Source organism: Mauremys reevesii, linkage group 4, assembly GCF_016161935.1.
Source record: "Mauremys reevesii isolate NIE-2019 linkage group 4, ASM1616193v1, whole genome shotgun sequence".
Taxonomy (NCBI): domain Eukaryota; kingdom Metazoa; phylum Chordata; order Testudines; family Geoemydidae; genus Mauremys; species Mauremys reevesii.
Genome location: NC_052626.1, coordinates 142,320,660 through 142,335,854, shown reverse-complemented (window position 1 = coordinate 142,335,854; position 15,195 = coordinate 142,320,660). Strand labels below are relative to the sequence as shown.

General features: G+C 57.2%; 1 protein-coding gene across 4 annotated transcripts in view; it reads right to left on the bottom strand.

Moving 5' to 3' along the window:
• Positions 1 to 13,292, bottom strand: part of SPTB (spectrin beta, erythrocytic) — a 108,403-nt gene extending 95,111 nt beyond the window's left edge. For 3 of the 4 annotated variants that reach the window (XM_039537231.1, XM_039537230.1, XM_039537235.1), the window contains exon 1: positions 12,988 to 13,292. The gene's annotated coding sequence lies outside the window, so the exon portion shown is untranslated. The remainder of the gene's footprint in view (positions 1 to 12,987) is intronic. The other variant, XM_039537236.1, reaches the window with a different exon arrangement.
• Between the last annotated feature and the right edge of the window lie 1,903 nt (positions 13,293 to 15,195).

Sequence of the window (15,195 nt, the reverse complement as noted above, 5' to 3'; positions counted from 1 at the left end):
ATGCATTTGGGGGGGGGGTTCTCCCATGGCCTGGACTCTAACCACACGAGCCAAGATCATCTAGAGGAGTGACGCTTTTCCTGTTAACCCCATGGAAACTGTGGGCTGATTCGATAGCCATGTTTCCACAGGGAGAGCCATGAGGAGGGGACACATCTCCCCAGTGATTTAGACTATCATAGAATCATAGATGAGTAGAGTCATCTAGTCCAACCCCCTGCTCAAAGCAGGACCAATCCCCAACTAAATCATCCCAGCCAGGGCTTTGTCAAGCCTGACCTGAAAAACCTCTAAGGAAGGAGATTCCACCACCTCCCTAGGTAACCCATTCCAGTGCTTCACCACCCTCCTAGTGAAATAGTGTTTACTAATATTCAACCTAAACCTCCCCCACTGCAACTCGAGACCATTGCTCCTTGTTCTGTCATCTGCCACCACTGAGAACAGCCGAGTTCCATCCTCTTTGGAACCCCCTTCAGGTAGTTGAAGGCTGCTATCAAATCCCCCCTCACTCTTCTCTTCTGCAGACTAAATAAGCCCAGTTCCCTCAGCCTCTTCTCGTAAGTCATGTGCCTGAGACCCCTGATCATTTTCGTTGCCCTCTGCTGGACTCTCTCCAATTTGTCCACATCCTTTCTGTAGTGGGGGGCCCAAAACTGGATGCAATACTCCAGATGTGGCCTCACCAGTGCTGAATAGAGGGGAATAATCACTTCCCTCGATCTGCTGGCAATGCTCCTACTTATGCAGCCCAATATGCCATTAGCCTTCTTGGCAACAAGGGCACACTGTTGACTCATATCCAGCTTCTCATCCACTGTAACCCCTAGGTCCTTTTCTGCAGAACTGCTGCCTAGCCACTCAGTCCCTAGTCTGTAGCAGTGCATGGGATTCTTCTGTTCTAAGTGCAGGACTCTGCACTTGTCCTTGTTGAACCTCATCAGATTTCTTTTGGCCCAATCCTCCAATTTGTCTAGGTCACTCTGGACCCCATCCCTACCCTCCAATGTATCTACCTCTCCACGCAGCTTAGTGTCACCTCTGAACTTGCTGAGGTTGCAATTTATCCCATTATCCAGATCATTAATAAAGATGTTGAACAAAACCAGCCCCAGGACCGACCCCTGGGGCACTTCGCTTGATACCGGCTGCCAGCTAGTCATTGAGCCATTGGTCACTGTTGAGCCCGACAATCTAACCAGCTTTCTATCCACCTTATAGTCCATTCGTCCAATCCATAATTTTTTAACTTGCTGGCAAGAATACTATGGGAGACTGTATCAAAAGCTTTGCTAAAGTCAAGATATATCCCGTCCACTGCTTTCCCCATATCCACAGAGCCAATTATCTCATCATAGAAGGCAATCAGGTTGGTCAGGCATGACTTGCCCTTGGTGAATCCATGCTGACTGTTCCTCAACACCTTCCTCTCCTCCAAGAGCTTCAAAATGGATTCCTGGAGGACCTGCTCCTTGATATTTCCAGGGACTAAAGTGAGGCTGTAGTTTCCCGGATTCTTCTTCATCCCTTTTTTAAAGACTAGGCCTCCCCACTCCCTGTAGGGTCCATTGCTCGCACAGACCCCAAACCTAGGCTCTGGAGGGGTGTGAGAACGCACCGGCCAGCTGCCTGGCAGCCTCCGTTGTCTTGGCTGTTGTGGGGAAAAAGCCTGCAGCAGCTCCCCTTTCTCCTGCTGCCCTTTCACCTCCTCTTGGGTTTCTTGGGATTGGGTAATTCAATGATGACTTTTACTTCATTCTTCAGCCGAGAGCAGCATCAGCCAGCCGGGGGTTAATAGAGGACTTTGTTACAGCCATCTCCAGCATCATGCAAACCTACGGGTGGTGAGCCACCTGAATTTGCCATGGGAAAAACAGAGAATTTATCTATAATATTTATCTGGCCCCCATCATGACAGGAGCCCAGGTCCACTTCGGCGCTGATATATTTATCCTCATGGAATTTTTGCAAGATGAAACATTCTGAAATATTTCATTCACGGCCTTATCGACGCGTGTCTTTTTCAGAGACTTTTAGATTATATCCTTTTACACTGTGGTTTCTACTACACCGGTCTAACCATTTTGACTTTATAAGACAATATAATGATCATGTACTGTTATTTGTATTAATGTCACATCTCAGAGCCACCATCATGGCCCCATTGCGCTAGGTGCTGCAGAGACCCAGGACAAGGAGATGGGCTCTGTCCCACAGAGCTTCCCAACTAGTTTAATATAACAGAAGAGGCGAAACGCTAAAGCTGGAACACAAGGTTTTGATGCTCTCCTGTGAGGGCGTCGATGACATCGATACGTTCTCGCAAAGCATTGCAGCTTTGTCCAAGCAGCGTTTTCGGTCGGAAGGTTTCCCCAGCAGCTCTCGTTTTCAGTGGATATGCGATAAGATTGGCCCTCGTAGCAAGGGCCTTTGTCCAACAATGCAATCCATGGCATGCTGCTTTTGGAAACGTCTCGCTGGGCTTTCCGAGTATTTGTATCCTACTGCTTCCCACGGCTGTTTAGAGCGTGTCTGCCTTGCATCACAAGAGAGTCGCTATATTATAATGTGTTGTCAGCCCGAGCAACCGGCCACACTGAATTCGAGAGGCTCATTTGCTGTTGTTTTATGAGCTCCATCTGCCATCCCTGAAGCACAGGCTGGGTAGGAACCGCAGTCAGCCTGCAGCCACCCTGCTCACAGGCCTCAGCAGTGCAAGGTAGCTCCCACATGCTCCCTCCCACAGGTGCTCCATTCCCTGTGGGCTGGTCTGGGTCTGATCCACGCTGAGTCAGCCAGGCCTCGAACAGAGGGGGGCGGAAATCGGGGAATGCAGAGTTGAGACAGGACACAACGAGAGGTCATATAGCAGGCGGGTCCCACGGGAAACCAGCTCCCACTGGGAATGGAGGAGACACACACACAAGTCTCTCTCTCTCTCTCTCACACACACACACACACACACAAAGAATTCTCACGCACACATGCATCTGATGAAGTGGGCTGTAGCCCATGAAAGCTTATGCTCAAATAAATTTGTTAGTCTCTAAGGTGCCACAAGTACCCCTGTTCTTTTTGTGGATACAGACTAACACGGCTGCTACTCTGAAGCACACATGAGTGTCTCTCTTTCTCTCACATACACACACACACACACAAAAGTATCACGCACCCATGTCTCTCACACACACACACACAAATGTCTCTCTAGCACACACACGAGCCTCACACACGAGTGTCTCTCTCATACACACACGTCTCTCTCTCACACACACACACAAATGTCTCTCGCACACACACACAAGCATCACACACAAGAGTCTCTCTCACACACACACGAGAGAATCTCTCTCACACACAGACACACACATGAGAGTCATACACACACACACGAGAGAGTCTCACACACGTAACCAGGATCTTGCCAGAACATGGGGTGTGGGCAGGGCCGGCTCCAGGCACCAGCTCAGCAAGCAGGTGCTTGGGGCGGCCAAGGGGGAGGGGCGGCACGTTGGGCTCTTCGGCGGCAATTCAGCAGTGGGTCCCTCAGTCTCTCTTGGAAGGGAAGGACCCGCCATCGAATTGCCGCCGAAGAAGAAAGCGGCGCAGTGGAGCTGCCGCCGATCACAATCGCGGCTTTTTTTCCCCCACCGCCTGGGGCGGCAAAAACCCTGGAGCCGGCCCTGGGTGCGGGAGGGTGTTGGGGGGGTGTGCAGGGTAGGGAATGGGCACACACATGTGCTAGCTACTGCTGGGTTCTGGCTCTCACGGGGTATCCCCCCCCACCCCCGCCCCAGGCTGCCCTGGGTGGGAGCATGCGGGGCTGGGGCTGTGGGCCAGGGTCACGGCGGAGCGCAGGCGCTCGGGCCTGAAGCCCTGCACATGTGCGTGGCTCACGCTGGCTGCTGCAGGAGCAGGGACAAAAGGTGGGTAGCTTCTCACAGCTCTTCCCACGCCCCCCTGCCCCCAGGCTGGCACACACTGGTGGGGACAGGGGCTGTGCTCTCCAGAGCAGGGCACATTAAGTGGGACGGACCCCGCCGGTAAAGGGCTCAAGATCCCAGCCACTGCTCTCCCCGTAATGACCGGGCTGGATTTCACCTGCTCCCCCCCTCCACGGGGCCCAGCTCCCGCTGGCAGCGCCAGAGAAGGGGAACCCCTTGGCAATGGTGTAACCGGGAGAGAGAGTCACGCTCTCACGGCTGGGTCAGAGACAGGGGACTTCTTCCAGGGACTCCTGGCTGCACTCCCCGCCTGCCGCATTGGGAGCGACGGTCCCCATGGCACAGCCCTTCCCAAGGCTGGAAAACGCTTGTTAATCTCTGCCCCGCTGCCCTGCCCAGTGACGCTGGCCCCCAGGGGTGGCAGTGGCGAGGGAGCGCCAGGCATGGCCATCTTCACCGCCGGCACACAGACACATGCATCCCATCGGCACGGGCCCAACGTGACGCTGCGCTTCCACGTGGCAGCCTCAAGGTCGGCCCGAGAGCCGGCAGGAACAAGCGATAGGAGTGAGTGTGAGCTGACGGGCGGTGCCACTCCTTCTCCAGTCGCCGTGGCCCGGCACCCCGAGCGGGGGCAGAGAATTGATGCGCCGGGAAAGGCGAGTGGCAAAGCGCTACCCCCGTTCAGTGCTGCTGGAAGTTGCACGATGCTCAGCAGAGAAGAGCCCTGTTGTAACAGGCAGAGCCCGTATCCGTGTCCCCAGGCTCAGCACCCTGCCTACGGATAAGGGGAGCAAGGGACCGCTGCATCGTTCAACCATTGGGACGCGTCTCCGCCGATGTAAGTAGCATCAGCAGCTCCTCCAAGAGGGCAGACGCGGCCATCCCTCTCCCCACACGCACTGACTCTGTCCTAGCGCTCTAGGGACCAACCGGGCTTCCGGGTGTCCTGCTCTCACTGTGCCCAAGGGGACTCGATCCATCTGCCAGCCCATCCTCACAATCCGCCAGCCTCTGCCCAGACAGCAGCCCAGCCCAGAAGCACAGGACGGCAGAGCCGGTGGGATCTGGCTTTCTCCTTTGGGAGGGTGCTGGGGGGAAGCAAATAAAGAAACCGCCCTTTTCCAGACACATCCCGTTTCCCCAGAAGTCAACGCCCAAAGGTGTCCTGGCCGTCTAGCCAACACTGGGCACCTCCTGAGAGCAGGGACTGGCTGCAGGGAGCCTCCCATGGCAATTAATCCACAGGACGTATGCACACGCTGACACTCCACAGGCTAAAAATAGAGCTCAGTGACTTAAACCAGAGTCTAATCTCTGCTCCCTTCGGAGAAGTGTCCCCCTGCCACAGACCTCCCCTGCCTTGCCGAGACTCACCGGTCAGGGATCAGCAAGCAGGCTCCCCACAAAATACAATCCTCTTTAAAATCACCTGATTTTCTCTGCCAAACAACCCGTGAGGTTCCCTTCCTTTGCCTTCTGAGTTTGAGCCTCAAGGGGCCAGCTTTTCAAGCTTTTCTCTGCAACCACGTAGGCCAGACTTACTGTTTTCAAAGGAGGAAAGATTCTCACCTGACTCCAGCAGCTGGTGTTTACAACAATGCCAAATATTGCGAGAGTCATGGAAAAAACCCCATGTGAGCTGGCAGCACTGCAGCCCACTCTTAAACTTGCCTTTTCCAAGAAGTGGTTCAGGCACTAGCCCAGGACTTGAGACCTCATTTCAAGTCCCTACTCTGCCACAAACTTCCTGTGTAACCTTGGCCAGGTCACTTAGCCTCTCCGTGCCTCAGTTTCCCATCTGTATTACCATTATTTGTATTACCACAGCACTTAGGAGCCCAGGCCTGAGCCAGAACCCCATTGTGCCAGGTGCTGGACAAACAAGATGGGCTCTGCTCCAAGGCCCTTACAATCTATGTGAAATCCTGTCAAGGGGGTCTACTCACTGCAAGAGCACATCCCCATAGCCAGAGGTGGCACAGTAGGGGTGTTCCTGGATGGTCCCCCTGCCCACAGTCACTCCATCACTGCAATGGTCTCTCTTCCTGCCACTCGGCCCTCCGGCCTGGTCACGCTTTAGTCCGCACCTTCTGGGGGAACAGAGAGTCCAACCCAGCTATATCCTGGGGTCTTGCAGCAGGTCCTCCCTCCATCCCTGGGCTTTGCGGTCCTCACACCCCTTATCTCAGGGGCTTCACCCCACCTTCCTCAGTGGCTGGGAGGGGAACGCAGGCCCTTCCTCTACTCCGGGCTTCAGCCCAGGGGGCTGGCAGCTAAGGTCTGCTCCCTCAGACTCCTTGCTGCCCCTCTGGACCTCCCCCCCAACCTCTGCTGCAAACTTCCTGGCTTTATCACCACCCAGCTCCTCCCCAGCTGGGCCCCACCCTCAGTGAAGCCTGGGCTTAACAGGCTTCTCAGGCCCCCATTAACCCCTTCGGGGCCTGTGTGGTTACAACTCGCCTTCCCCGGGGTTGTGAGGTGTGACCAAGAGGGAGCTGTTTGTAGCGTTTTAATGATGCCGATGCTTGCCTCAGTTTCCTCCCACACCTTGCCTGGCTACCCAGTGTGGGGGGAAAGGAGGAGATCTGCTCTCAGGGCAGAACACGAGGCGTCGGCGGGCAGGTGTCACCTCCCTGTCTGGCCCGTTAAAGAAGACAAATCAAGAGCCTGACAGAGATGCCTCATAGGGTGACCAGATGTCCTGATTTTATAGGGACAGTCCCGATTTTTGGGGTCTATTTCTTATATAGGCTCCTATTACCCCCCACCCATCCCGAATTTTCACACTTGCTGTCTGGTCACCCTAACGCCTCAAGGCCTGAGCAAATCCACTGAAACCCGGGGCAGGTGGGACGTGGGAACTGAGCTGGAAAACAAGGGGGAAAGGAGTCAGGTGATGGGCAGAGGGGCTGCCCCTGGGGACTCCGGGTCCCTCTCCTGCGGGGACAAAGGGACGAGAGAGGGAGCCAGAGATGGAGCCCTGGCTCGCCCGGGTACTGGTTTGCGGGGAGGGCTAATGGCTATGACCCAAGGCTGCCAGTGTTGCTGTAACTACATCCTGAGGGGAGCTCTGTGCCTGAAGGGACATGGTACACACCTGCCGCAGGGGCTGGATTCGGGGCAGGGAGGCCGCGGGCCTGCCCCTGCGGAGGTGTGTGGGGCCCGGTACGCTAACGGGTAACTCCCAGGGGACTGGTGACCAGCTGGGGCATAGACCAGAGCCTGTGACTCCGTGACACCAGGCTAAATCCATTGACACCGGTACTCCAGCAACGGGGGCCACAGAAACACCTACACTAGATGCTTCGGGCAGGCTGGTGTAACAGGGTGGAACCACAAGAACCAGAAATCTCGCTAGTGCCTGAGATCACACTAAAGAAACACCTTAAACTTCAGGGAACTGCACAAAGCTTCAGAGCACCAGAGCGACCGGAGAATCCAGGCCCTGTTTTCAACACAGAAGTGAAGTGCGGAGGGTGGGAAATGAAGGCAGGGTCTGAGAGATGGTGTCGGGGGGGGGCGAGGAGGGGGCAGGGTATGAAATGCGACTGCTGCTTCCGTTCGGAGCATTGCCAGCGCGTTGGGTATGTGTCTTAATGCGGCGCATGAGGTGTAAGGGTAGGAATCCTCCATGGTATTGGACACTCGGCTGGGCTGGCTGAACAGCAACCAGCAACCAGAGAGCCGGCACTTCTGGGCAGATCAGTCTCACTGCAGCCGTCGGGACAGACCCTTGCTCAGAAAAGGTCAGAGCGCTTTCGAGTCTGGACTTAAGCTGAGAACCACGGAAAGAGCACCTCTCCGTTAGGTCACGCAGGCGTCTGTGCCCACCTGGTCCCTGAGCCACTTGGGTGCCTTTCATCAGGCTAATCACAAACCAAATTTCCTGAACACCCAGTTTACTAAAGGGGGATCAAAAATGTGGCCGACACAGAGCTCCCGCTGGGTCTGATCGCTGTGAATTTCAGACCGGCCCACAGGGTGCCCAGAAACGTACCCTGTCACTCCTGTGTCCCCTCCATCTCTCACAGTGCTGGGCCTGGGGGAGGGGTCTCCTTTTAATTAACGGGTGACAAGTGCTGACGTGAGAGGCTGCCCTGTGAAAACAACATTATAGGAATCAAGCAGCTAATCCCCTACCATTCGCTCAGGGCCGCCCCAGGCTCAGGGACGGTGTGGAAATCCCTTTGAAGATTAACATGCTGGAGAGGTACTACGCGATATTATTTAGATCCGCTGAACAGGGAGATGAACCATCTGTAGCAAGGGAAATGGCAGGTCTGTTTGGGCAAAACTCTGCATGTTCACTTTAGTGTCGAACTTCTAAAGCCCCTAAGAATTTGAGGGTCAATGCATCTGATGGCATCTTTCTACTTTCTGTGGCTTCGCTGACTTCTTCAAGAACCAGAGCTCTGGGGAAGTTAGGCCCGGAGGGGAGGGGAAGTCAGCACAGGAACAGCCCAGATGCTCCTCCATGCTGTAGCAGCACCTGCTGGCTCAATTTCCAGAATCTCTGTTCCATGTAAAAACAACGTCAGTCTTTAGCCGTTATGGTTGTGAAAACAAATCTCTCAGAAAGGTGTCTGGCTGTAACCAGCCCGGAGTCCGCAGGGAGCCTGGGACCATCGCTCGCAGAGGTGTGAACTGTCCTGTTCTTCATGGTGAGGGGACGTTATCACTGTCAGCCTCAGCACGGCGCCTGTCAGAAAGGAAGGGGAGGGGCTGCACTCTGCACGGTTCACTGGGCGCCAGGGCTCCTGGGTGCCAAACGTGCATGGCCTTTGGGATGCGCCAGCACTGGGGTTTTTTTGCCAATCAAGGAGCCCGGGCTCATCCCAGCTTCAGAGAGAGGGAGCCCAGCAGCAACACAACCCTGTCCTGCCTCATTTGAGTGGGGGCCCTTTGTGGGCAGAGCTCAGAAGAGCCCTACCATCACCTTCCTCTCCCGCATCCCACTGGGGCTAGGGACCGGGCTGCGGGTTGGTTGGGCATCTGGGGTCAGAGTATTAACTTTGTTCCTCTCACAGCAGCACCCAGAGGCTGCAGTCAGGACTGGAAGGCAGCTCAGGTATCCAGCTGTGTAATTAAAGAGCCAGCAGGCAGATCCAACTCCCGGCCACAGCTGGGCCCCCAGAAATAGACACACCCTGCACCCAAAGAGCTGACATTACACTGCCAGGTGGGATGGCGAGGTGCAGAACACAAGAGGAGAAGCTGAGAAACGAGGGCCAGTAATAGAAATACTGGGTCACCTCTCAGCTAAGGCTCTGGCTAGGCTCATGGCGGCGTGCAGAGCACACGCTGCAGGGAAAGGCTCCGGCAAGGGACGGCAGTGGGGAAAGGCTCCAGCAGCGGGGAGCTGACGGAGCCTCTGTTTGCTCCCTCCTACCCCAGCGCTGGAGCCTTTCACGGCGGTGGGGAAACACTGGAGAGGCACTGGGCCACCACGCTGCTAAAAAGCATGAGTGTCGCTGGGGGCAGCACTGCTGGGCATGGTGCCGGAAGGGTAGACGTAGCCTTCCTGTGCAAATTGGAGGCTTCCTAGTGTTTTGCTTTCAGTAAAGCAGAGATCTTAATAAGGCAGCAACAGGCCACCTGCTGAGGCTGTGAGCGGGGTGCTTCTTTGAAAGGTTTAGTGGCAGGGTCCCCCGGGAGGCCCTAGCTCGCTCTTACATAGCGCTTGCTGTCAGGGGATCTCAAAGTGTTTCCCAAAGGAGCATTCTGCCTCTTTTACAGATGGGGAAACTGAGGCAAGGGGCGATGAAATGACTTGCTCAAGGCCACCCCGCAGGGCACTAACAGAACTGGGACTAGAACCCAGGTCTCCTGGGCCCCAGCCCCATGCGATAGCCACTAGGCAACACTGCCTGCCCTAGGCAAGGGTACTAGCTGAGAGGGGCGGGGCAGCATGGACAGGTTACGGCTGTCCTGGCTTTCAGATCATGGCAAAGAGTGTAACCAAAGAACCAACCAGAACGGTAGCGGGTGATGCCAGGCCAGTCTGGGACACTTGCTGAAGGAGCAGAGGGGAAACAGTAACAGCACAACACACACAGCCATTGCCACCACAGCTGGAGCGTTAGGCCACCCGGCTCTCTCTCTCTCACCGTGTGCTGGTAGCGCCTAGGTACCCCAGCCTAGGCCCCCAGCAGATGAGGCACTGCAGATACAGAACACAAGAGGCCCTTGGCCTCAGAAGGTTCACTGTCTCCATAAGCGACATGGTCCCCATCACCACAGTGTCTGAGCAGCTCCCAGTCTCCGTGTGCTTCTCTTCACACACCTCTGGGATGGGGAGCAGAGGGACCGAGAGACAAGCTGACATCACACAGGGAGTTTGCAGTGGAGCAGGAAGCTGGATCCAGGTGGTCCCATGTCCAAGCGGAGTGCCCCTAACTACGGGGTTAACAAGCCTTTCTCGCAAAGTCTACAAAACCACCGCACACGGAGAGGGCCTCCCCCGGCCAGCTCTGCCCAGACATTCAGAAGCCTTAGCTCACGGAGGACACAATGTCGGATATTTTCTTTTCGAGCTCTGAACCTTGGCAGCCCTCTTGGGCACAGACGATGCGCAGGGCAGGCACTAAAAGGCACAGGGAACTGCATTGACACATTTTGACAACATCCAGAAGAGTGAAAGAGCTGACCACTCACTTGGATCATACACTTAGCAACGAAAATGCGTCAGGAGGACAACCCCCATCAAACTCAGTGTCAGGGCAGCTGTCCGAAGCCAAGCCACGACATCAAGCCTTCCACCTGAGGGTTTCCACATGGTATTTCTATACATGAATCGCAGAAAGGAAGCCACTGTTGGGGCTGGGATCGGAGGTGCTCAGGGACCGCGATGTGATCGCTGTGTGCAATGTGGGCCGAGTTAGCATTGCTTCAGGAAGCAGAACTTTTGCATTCCTGACTCTGTGGTCTGTAGATGCTTCGTCACGATACCCAGCTGCATTCAGTGAACAGACTGGAGGGCAGAGAGGGGTGCTCTCTGGCTCACACCTTCACATGCAGGAAGGTGCAATCTGAGGTGCTGCTCCCTTTAAAATGACCAAAGAAATGACAGGGGGCAGCCAGCCAGCCCCTCCTGGCTCCTGTCAGTTTCAGGCCCCACAGTGGCAGAGTACTAGGGTGACCAGATGTCCTGATTTTATAGGGACAGTCCTGATTTTGGGGGGGGCTTTTTCTCATATAGGTCCCTATTACCCCCCACTTCCCATCCCGATTTTTCACACTTGCTGTCCGATCATCCTACAGTGTACACAGCTTGAGAGACAAAACCCCAGAGATGTGACTCGAGTGGGGCCCATGCAGAAGAGAACTCGGGCTGGAGGGAGGACTAAACGGTGGGCTAATTTACAGGAAGGATGGGCCAAGGCTAGCTGGACTAGTGAGGAAGCCAGTTTCAGCTGGGTGAAGGCAGATTTCTCTGCCCAGGGTTCTGACCAGACACTGCACACGCAACACAGGCAGTTTCACTCACTTTCAAAGTGCAAGGAGCTGGATGGACTGAGAGCACCAGACACCAACATTGCCATCATGGGGTCCACCAAACAGCCCCCGCCGCGCCACAGCACTGGGGGAAGTGCCACTTCTAAGGCCAGAAGGAAGCTTCCTCTCGGCCACTGGCCTTCCCCAGGGAAAGGCAGAAGCTCCCCTCACTTGAGACTCATGAAAGATGGGAACAAGCACCAGGATACACTCCATGAGGAACCGTCCTGCGCTGGCAGGGAGCTGCATGCTGACTCCTGCTAGAGGTGCCAGCAGTGGAGGCTTGGCCTGGGCTCTAAGCACCTGAACCCAGACCCACACATGTCGCATCAGAGGATGGCAGCGGCTCCTTAACAGCAAACACAGGCTGGATTCAAGCCAGAGACAAGGCTCCATAGCTCCCCCGCCTTTTTATCCAGCTTGTCCTTACGCTGCAACTACCCACAGGGTGTTGAACAAACACAGGACAAACTGGACAGTCCCTGCCTCAAAGGATCTAAATAATAAATCCCTTGGGGCAGGGGATTTAGAACACGCCCAGGCACGGAGCGCACACACAGACCCGAACTTTGCTCTTTCTGTACCAGATCTTTCGAGAGACGCTGCCACTTGGGGCTGTGCTGGGAGAACCCCTGACCCCAGGACACAAACACCGGGAATTGGCTTCTTAGCGCCCCAGTAGGGCAAGGAGAAAGGGACCCTCATCCGGCTCCCCCCAGGAGTCGCTGCGGCAGGGCTGGGGACCAGCCGGGAGGGGTATGGGGGGACTGAAACAACCCCCCACCCGCGCACCTTCCAGAGGCTTGCCAGGAAACTGTCTCCAAGTCCACGCTATAAATAGGCTTCTCCAGGGCGCATCATTCCACGCAGCGCCCGGGCTCCATGCGGCACAGCAGCCGGCGCCAGCGCAGAGGGCTGGGCCGGTGTCCGGAGAGGGGTGTGTGTGTGTGCTGGGGGGGTGTGTCTCCCAGTTCTGTGCCCTCTCTCTGCGCCCCTGCAGCCTCCTCCCTTGCACCCGGCCCCCCCTGCGTGCGCCCTGGATCCGGACCCCTTTCCCCCTGCGCCCCAGATCCGGACACTTTATCCCTCCGTGCGCCCCGGATCCGGACCCCGTCCCTTCCCTGCCCCCCGGATCCGGACACTTTCTCCCTCCGTGCGCCCCGGATCCGGACCCTGTCCCTTCCCTGCCCCCCGGATCCGGACACTTTCTCCCTCCGTGCGTCCCGGATCCGGACCCCGTCCCTTCCCTGCCCCCCGGATCCGGACACTTTCTCCCCCCGTGCGCCCCGGATCCGGACCCTGGCCCTTCCCTGCCCCCCGGATCCGGACACTTTCTCGCTCCGTGCGTCCCGGATCCGGACCCTGGCCCTTCCCTGCCCCCCGGATCCGGACACTGTCTCCCCCCGTGCGCCGCGGATCCGGACCCTGGCCCTTCCCTGCCCCCCGGATCCGGACACTTTCTCCCCCCGTGCGCCCCGGATCCGGACCCCGGCCCTCCTGCGCCCCGGCCCCATCCCCGCGCAACTCACGGCCGGCGCGGACTCACCTGTCCAGGGCAGCGGCAGCAGCGCGGAGTCCCGGGCAGCGGCGAGGCAGAGGCAGAGGCGCGGCGGGGCTGGGGCAGCGCGGGGAGCGCCGAGCGGAGCCGCCCAGCCCTGCGATATAAATAACATTATCTGGGCGAGCAGGGACATTCCTGCCCGAGGACAGCGCTGCTGCCCGGCCCAGATAGTCCCGCTGCCTCCAGGGGAGGGCGGGGGAGGAGGCGCCCGCCCCGCAATGCAGCACAGCGGGCCCCCAGGCCAGCGCCAGTAGCGGGCACCCGGCGATGCCCAGCAGCGGCGCCGGGGCCAGCAGGCCCGCACCAGGGCTCGGCCACACCCAGCGCGGTGCGGCGGGGCTGGCCCTGCGGGAGGCGGGGGGAGACGATGCTGGTGCCGCGCTGCTGGCAGGCTGGGTGGAACCAGGGCCCGCCTCTGCGCTCTGCCGTGGCAGCGCCCTGCTGGGCACCCCAGAGCCTGGAGCCAGGTCCTGCAGGGGGATCTCACCTAGGGAACCCCACCCCCAGCTTGGCTGGCACAGGGCAGCTGGAAGTGGCGCCTGGCAGCTGTGCCACCCCTGGGTACTAGGAGTGAGGGGGGTTAATAACCTCCGCTTGGCCACTGCACCCAGGCCTTCCCCAGGCGAGTCTGCATGCCAGCCTCCCTGGCTCTGACCAGAGACTACGCGGGGAGATTGGCCACCAGGAGGATGCAGCCATTTGCCTGAGGCTTTTACCCAAATCTACCTCTTTGAGCTGAAATTGACCTTGTGTCTCTTTAAAGCCAGGCTGAGCCGGACAGGCACATCCCCGCATTGGCTGTCCAGCTGCAAGAAGAGAACTGGGTCCTGTGCCTCCAGCCCTGCCTGCCTACGGAAGGGCCGAACTAACCCGATACAACACAGGCTGGAAGCGAGAGCTTGAGTCCAAGCACTTGAAAAGCTTCCCAAGAAGGGCCAGACATCTGGAACAGATGCAAATCTAAAAAACATTTGGGGACAGGGTCCATGGATAGGGCCAGGATTTTCAAAAGGCACCAAGATCCAGACGCTCAGAAAAGCCCAGCATGTCACGTGCTGAGCCCTTCTGATCACCTTTTCCCCCAGGGGTGTGTGCTGAGCCCTGAGCTGGATGGAAAATTTGGCCCTACATGTCTGTGCAGAGTCTAGCACCCTGGGGCCGGAGCTTGGATAAGGTCTGGAGGTGCTGTATGAATAACTGTCGATTCCAGTTTGCTCACCCCTGTTAAAGGGCTGGGCCATTCGCTGCCAGGCTAGGCACGCAAGGGTGCCACACAAAGTAACATCATCAAACAATGGACAAACTAGAGCACAAATGATAAACTGCAGCGAGATCGGCGCAGAACACAAAGCCTCTGCCAGAGCCCGAGGACAGTTCAGATAACGGCCTATCTCAGCTAAACCATAGCAGGGCCAAGCAAGCGGAGTGATTCCCCCTACACCCAGCTGCAAACGCTCAGTCTCCGGTATCTCTAACAGCAGCGACTCCACAACCACCCTCCACAGCTGGTTTGCTGATAAAGCATTCTGAGGGGCAGCTCCTTAGCTGGTGTGAATTGTCCCAACTCCCTTCATGGCTCTTCCCCTTAGAGACTTGGGGTCAGAGCCTCAGCTGGCATAAACCAGTGTCGCTCTGCTGGCTCCTCGCAGCAGCATTCACTTCAATTGCTGCTTCTCCAACTGGCACCCAAGTCTTGAACCCAGGGCCTTGGCAGCCCTCACACTCCAGCAGCAGCCAGCGCTATTGGAAGTGAGAGGTTAGCATACCTCTGCCTCCTCCCAGAGACCCCACCCACTAGGGGACGATGACTGGCCCCTCTGATTGGCCCAACCATCCTATTTAAGCCAGAAGGAGGCACAGGAAGTTGTCTGAACAATTGGGCGACTTCCTGACTGGCTGCTGACTGGCACCTGACCTGTGCCTTGATCCCTGGTTCCTGATTCCGGCTCTGACGCCCGGCCCGGTTCCTGATTCCGGCTCTGATGCCCGGCCCAGTCAGGGCTGCCCGGGGGGGGGGCAAGTGGGACAATTTGCCCCGGGTCCCGCAGGGGCCCCCACAAGAGTTTTTCGGGTCCTTCACTTGCTCCGGGGGCCCCGGAAAACTCTCGTGGGGCCTAGGCCCCCGGAGCTTCTTCTGCTCCGTGTCTTCAGTGGCAATTCGGTGGCGGGGGGTCCTTCTGCGCCGGGACCTGC